The sequence below is a fragment of the Sapajus apella genome, unplaced genomic scaffold (genome assembly GCF_009761245.1).
Source record: "Sapajus apella isolate SASKATOON/1434 unplaced genomic scaffold, GSC_monkey_1.0 scaffold34, whole genome shotgun sequence".
In the NCBI taxonomy this organism is placed as follows: Eukaryota; Metazoa; Chordata; class Mammalia; order Primates; family Cebidae; genus Sapajus; species Sapajus apella.
Window position 1 is genome coordinate 15,278,130 of NW_022436974.1, and position 7,133 is coordinate 15,285,262.

General features: G+C 38.6%; 1 non-coding gene across 1 annotated transcript; it reads right to left on the reverse strand.

Annotated features, from left to right (window-relative positions):
- Positions 1-2,914: 2,914 nt before the first annotated feature.
- LOC116563367 lies at positions 2,915-3,017 on the reverse strand. The gene has a single exon (XR_004274367.1). It is a non-coding gene; the product is annotated as a small nucleolar RNA U13 (small nucleolar RNA).
- Positions 3,018-7,133: the final 4,116 nt, after the last annotated feature.

Here is a 7,133-nt window from a genome sequence, read left to right on the forward strand (position 1 = left end):
TTTGTCCACCAAGAACAAAGTAGAAAGAGCACAGGTTTAGGATTCAGAAAACTTCCATTTAAAGCTCAGCTCTGTCACTTACTATCTATGCCTTTGAACAGATTACTTCACCTTTCTGAATTTCAGTTTCTTCCTCTGAGAATTGAGAATAATGCCTACCTGTCAGGATTCTGAGGATTAAATGAAACAATACAAATGCTGTGCTTGGCACATGGGAGCTATTCAAAAACTGTAATTATTATAATTATCATTAATTATTGTGTTATTTCCAAGAGTGGATTAGGTTCTACAGAATGCTTTGGAGAGTGCGCATGTAGTAAGAGCAATAGATATACAGAACTTGCTATAATCCGTGTCCTGTTCTCAGCACCTTCCTCAGTAGAATTGGATTTTAAGCATAGCAACCATCCTTGAAGGTATTACTATTTTTAATCCCTGTTTTATAGTTGAGGAAATTGTGGCACAGAAAGTTGAGTAACTTGCCCAAAGTCATACAACTAACTGACAACGTTGAGATGTGAACCCAATCACCATTTCTCAAGAGTCTGTACTCTCATTAATAGATCACTATGAATAACTTAATTATTTAATATGGGTTGGGTTTGGTGCCTCAAGCCTGTAATCCCAGCACTTTGGGAGGCCAAGGTGGGCAGATCACTTGCGGTCATGAGTTCGAGACCAGTCTGGCCAATATGGTGAAACCCTGTCTCTACTAAAAATACAAAAATTAGCTGGGTGTGGTGATGCCTGCCTGTAATACCTCATACTCGGGAGCCTGAGGAAAGAGAATCACTTGGACCTGGGAGACAGAGGTTGCAGTGAGCTGAGATCACACCACTGCACTCCAGCCTAAGTGACAGAGCAAGACCCTGCCATTAAAAATACATATATAATCAAATAATTTAATCTGTAAATCATACATGAGACTAGAATAAATTTTCTGACTTCTGGTGATTAACTTTTCGTACAATAGTACAACCCTGCTACCTGGGCAAAGTGGCCCTAGTCTTAGGCCCTGTGCTTTGGAAGTCCCTACGTATCACGACACAAAAAATAAATTTATTAAATAACACATGGGCACCTCTGACACTCAAGATCTGGGTCTTAGCATTGACACAGTGTGATCTTACACATCCACTCTCGTGCTTAACAGCATTTAAGGCCCAGGGAAATGCTTCTTTATATCTCTTACCCTCTGACATTAAATGAAAAGGCAATTGTGTCCAAATCCTGTGATGTCTTCTGAATTAAACCACCATCAGATTTGGAAACGAACATGAGCAATTTATTAGGAGAATGTGGATAACAGAAGCACATTCTGTTGTAGGAGAAGAGACTAACTTTTCAGATCTTTCCTCTCAGTTAGCAAGAGTGCAAGAGACTTTTGCGTAATGCATTATCATTTTCCAGCACACAAAGCATCCATTTGCTTGCTTTTCTTTTTTTTTTTTTTTTTTTTTCCTGAGGCAGAGTCTCATCTTGTTGCCCAGGCTGGAGTGCAGTGGCACACTCTTGGATCACTGCAACCTTTGCCTTCTGAGTTCAAGCAATTCTCCTGCCTCAGCCTCCCATGTAGCTGTGAACAGGCCTGTGCCACCACACCCAGCTAATTTTTGTATGTATTTTTTTTGAGATGGAATCTTGCACTGTCACCCAGGCTGGAGTGCAATGGCACAATTTTGGCTCACTGCAACTTCCACCTCCGGGGTTCAAGCAATTCTCCTGCCGCAGCCTCCTGAGTAGCTGGAATTACAGGTGCTCACCACCACACCCAGCTAGTTTTTTGTATTTTTAGTAGAGACAGGGTTTCACTATGTTGGCCAGGCTGGTCTCAAACTCCTGACCTCACCATCTGTCCACCTCAGCCTCCCAAAGTGCTGGGATTACAGGATTGAACCACTGCGCCTGTCCTTCATCATGTTTTAATTTGTATTTTCTTACTACTTGTGAACTAATATTTTATTTGCAATAATTAAATATGGTGGCTGAGGAACATTTATGGTGTGTATGTGAAGGTTATATATAACATGCATAAAGTGTGATACCACTTCTTTACATTGGCCACTGAATGGGCATTGAATGTGATCATTGAAAATGGTTTTATTTTTATTCAGATATTTAAATAGATGCAAATAAAAATTTTAAACATTTTTATTTAATTTTTTTGATTTAAAATTTGGATCGTTAAAGAGATGATGAATCTGAAAAAAAGTTGATACGTAATGGTTATAATTTGCTTTTCTCTTTAGAAATTTTAAGAGAGTTTATTAGTTTTCTTCTTTTGTTTCTTTTTTTGTGTCTGTGAAAAGTAAAAAGTTCCTCTTCAATGTTTCCCTTCTTGTTAAAGAATAATAATACATTTTAGAAATAGGAATTTCTTTCAAAGACTAACTTTTTTCAATGCCTTCTGGCTTTTTGCTAATAACTCTTTGTTAAGCCCTATCCTATGTAGCTGTCAGACATAAAGGAATAAGAACATTCTATGTCCTTGCACTTTAACCAAAATATTTGTGCTGAATGTGCTCACAGGCATGTCCTAGCTTGCAGCCTATGCCCCTTCCTTATTTAGGAATGTTATTACTTTTCTAAGTCCTTTCAAAAGCAACTTCCTCTTTTCCTTTGTTCTCCATTGCCTTTACCTATTTAGAAAAGTTTTAAGTTGTTAGCCAATCAGGTTTTAGTTTAGATTGTGAAGTCTAGCTTCAACCAATGGAGATTGGACACAGCAGTAAGAAACCAATGCGTAAGGAATAAATATGCCTGCCTTTCTTTTGTTTGTTGTACTCTTGTGGCTAGACTGCTAGCAAGTAGTACCCTTTCCGCAGAAAGTAAAATTGCCTTGCTGAGAGAAATTTTTGTCTGAATGTTAAGTTTTCCTGGCAGTACTGAGGAACAAGCATTTTACTTATAACAATGTCAAACAGGTCATGTGCCAATGCTGTAATAAGGTTCAAGGGTGGCACATCTTACACACGTGCATGAACACCAATCATCACACTCATGAACTACAAAATGATCAGGAGAGATTATATTGAATGCTTTAGAAAAATTCCTTTCAAACATTAAATAATGAGAATTTTTCAGTTTTCAAATTTACTTTACAATTTTGGATGGAAGATATATTTGAACACTTTGAATACAGTCGCTTTGGTTTTTTTTTTTTTTAAATCTTCTAGGACTTTGAGAATGAGTACAACTTAAGGTCAAAATAGAAATAGAAAACATGAAACTGAAATTCAGAGAAGAAACAACTAGGAAGAAAATTTGTCAAAGTAGAAGAATAGAACATGCTTTTTTTCCCTAAAAGTTTGATAGTTTGATAACTGACTTTGAAATATTTAGACATATGATATATAGGCCACTATGTATCATCTGGTCCCACCACTACAAATGTTAGGGGTGGGACTTTAGGACAGAGTCCATGCACAGTTGCCACAGCAAGCTCTTTTTGGCCTAACTTGTATTTTAGCAATTATAAAATAATATAATTAAAATTGGTAACCTCACAATTGGAGAAAGTCACAAAGTGATAGCAAAAAAATTCAGCACATTTCTTAAATATGAATAACTCGAAGATGATTACATGATAGACTTGGGTGTTTTAAAGTAGTATATGATTTTCTTGAGGGAAAAATGTCCATGTCGAAAATCTATGCCACATTCTGAAGTAAAGAATGATTTCTAAGATAAAATGATCTTCAAGGAGGAAAACTATGTTAAGAAGCGAGTCGATTAATTTGGTCAATCAATAAATGAGTAATCATACCCATGTAAGGTGCCCCCAGCAGACAACTATGTTGAAGGGAAGAGATTTAAAACAATTAAAAGATGTGGTCCCGGATGCAGGAATTTTACAATCTAATTGATCTAATTGAAGAGATAAGCAATGCTTACTTGAAATAATTAAAAATTAGATACTAAAAGAATGAACTGTGAAGTCCAACAAGTTTACTGAGGATCAAAGCAGAGAAACATTGGTTTGAACTTCAGTCACCTTTCAGGGAGAGCTTCTTAGAGGGTAGTGGAATGAGACCTAAAATAATAATCTCTGGAATGGATTTAGGAAGGGTCATATTGGTCCAAGGAAACCACATGAACTATAAACTATATTTTAAAACAAACAAAATGCCATTCCTTTGTCTCCCCCATAGTAATGCTGTAAATTTTCCTAATACTATCTAGTCCTATATTTTATTTTATTTTATATTTTCTTTCATAGAGATGGAGTCTTACTATGTTGATCAGGCTATTCTCAAACTCCTGAGCTCTAACAATCCTCCCTCCTCAGTTTCCCAAAGTACTTGGATTACAGGCATGAGCCGCTATGTCTGGCCTCTAGTCACATATATATATATATATATATAGTTACATATATATATATATATATATATATGTGTGTGTGTGTGTGTGTGTACACACACGTATATGTGTGTGTGTGTGTGTGTGTGTGTGTGTGTAGACAGGTTGTTTGTTTATTTGTTTTAAAGACAGGGTCTCACTCCGAGGCTGGAGTGCAGTGGCACGATCATGGCTCATTACAACTTCAAACACCGGCACTCAAGTGATCCTCTCCCCCTCAGCCTTCCTAGTAGCAAAAACTACAGGCACACACCACGATGCCCAGCTAATTACTTCATTTTAATTTTTGTAGAAATAGGGTCTTGCTATGTTGCTTAGACTGGTCTCAACCTCCTAGACTCATGAGATCCTTCTGCCTTGGCCTCCCAAGGTGCTGTGATTACAGGCATGAGCCCCTGCACCCGGCCTAGATACATATTTGTAAAAGCTCCATATTTGTTACCTATTATCCCAAGACTTAGTGGCTTAAAACAATAGCATCTCAGTGGGCACTGTGGCATGTGCCTATAGTCCTAGCTACTTGGGAGGCTGAGGCAGGAGTATGTCTTGATCCCAGGAATTCCAGGCTGTAGTGTACTGATTGTGTGCCTATGAATAGCCACTGCACTCTCAGCCTGGGCAACATAGGGAGACACTGTCTCTATAAAACAAACAAAAAACAGTATTTCACATAGTTTCCATAGGCCAGGAATTTGGGAACAGCTTAGCTGGTTTGTTCTGGTTCAGGGTGCCTCATGAGGTTGCAATCAAGATGTTGGTCAGGGCTTCTGGAGGCTTTACTGTGGTGTGGGAATATCTGCTTCCAAGATGGCTCATTTCACAGGCTGGCAAGTTAGTGCAGGCTGTTGGCGGGAGGTCTGAGTTCTTCACCACATGGACCTTTCCCTTGGACTGTTTGAGTGTTCTCATAACTTGGTGGCTGATTCCTGCCAGAGGGAGTAAGCCAAGAAAGAGCAAAGTGGAAGCTGCAATATTGTTTATGACCTTAGCCTCAGAAGTCAAACATCCTCAATTCCTCATTATTCTATTGGTTGCACAGGTCATTCCTGTTCATCTTGGGCATGGGCTATACAAGGATTTGAATACCAATAGATAAAGATCACTGAAATCCATCTCAGAGGGTAATACAAGTCCCAAAATTTTCTTTGTTTTTTTTCTTTTTTTGTGTGTGACAGAGTCTCACTTTGTCACCCAGGCTGGAGTGCAGTGGTGTGATCTCGGCTCACTGGAAGCTCCACTTCCCAGGTTAGAGTGATTTTCCTGACTCAGCCTCCCCAGTAGCTGAGATTACAGGCACCCACCACCATGCCCGGCCAATTTTTGTGTTTTTTAGTAGAGATAGGGTTTTGCCGTGTTGGCCAGGCTGGTCTCAAACTCCTGACCTCAGGTGATCCAACCACCTCAGTCTCTCAAAGTGCTGGGATTACGGGCTTGAGCCACTGCACCTGGTTGAAATTTGCTGTTTTTGTGGTTTATAAAAGTGGCTAATATCAGCAATTTCATGTTTTCAACCTATTACTTATAAAGGTGCTACTATGAGCTAAGACACCTGAGATACATTTTTAAGAAGCTATAAACATAAAAATACTTTTCTTTCAAAACATTAATCAGAATTTTAAATGAATGAGAATAAACTATTCTTCAAGCATTGTAGTTATTTGAAATGTTACCGTATTGTTGATATTCTCATAAAGTTTTTAGTGTATGAGCTGAAGGACGTGTGGCAGAGGTTCTGAGAAGGCAACCTATCAGTGTGACTTGATGAAAGTAATTTAACATCACTGGGATCAATTTTCCTCATCTGTAAGTGAAGGAATTGAGTTAGATGGCATGTAAGTGATCTTTCTGTGCTAAGAATTTTTAACATGTCTTTTTTTTAAGATGGAGTCTTACTCTGTCACCCAGGCTGGAGTGCTGTGGCACGACCTCAGCTCACTGCAACCTCGTTCTCCCAGGTTCAAGCGATTCTCTTGCCTCAGCCTCCTGAGTAGCTGGGATTTCAGGTGTGCACCACCACTCCTGGCTAATTTTTATATTGTTAGTAGAGACAGGACTCCACCATGTTAGCCAGGCTGGTCTTGAACTCATGACCTCAAGTGATTTGCCTGCCTTGGCTTCCCAAAGTATTGGGATTACAGGTGTGAACCACAGTGTCCGGCCTTAAGACGTCTTTATATGCTGTGTATGAGCCACTATCAGTTCCTTTCTTAAACTCATCATAGAATTGCATATTTAAATGCTAAAAAAATGACTGTAACTAAATATATTAATAGTTAAACTCAAGGTCTCTTCAGCTTTTTAGTAGTCCAAAGAGGCTTTCTTCCTGCTTTTTTCTCTCGAAAGCATAGACTGCCCTTCAGTAAATCAATTTACTTAATTTGACTTGCTATATTTGACAACATTTTTTTGGGTTCACATATTTTTCTTGTGCCAAGTACTGCATTTTCCATTTCCCACAGAACCAGGACAAACTGTACATCCCCTGCTGTGTCCAGGGTAGATCTGGCTAAATGTCAACTATGTTAATTGGTATAGAGAAAACAGCAGCCCTATTTTTATCTGATTAAAAATCCCCACAAACATTCTCTTCTAAACTAAAGCTATGTCAGTACAAAGTGACTTAATTATAACATAAAGTTTGGCAGATGTGTCCTCCCAGCCTTTATTCTACTGTAGCATGCAGAAATGTTGTTTTTTCCTGGAATCCTCAAGCATCTAAAATTTTAATCCTACTTCTGGAGGTTTAGCATTCAGTACTCAAAACTTTCTCTAGT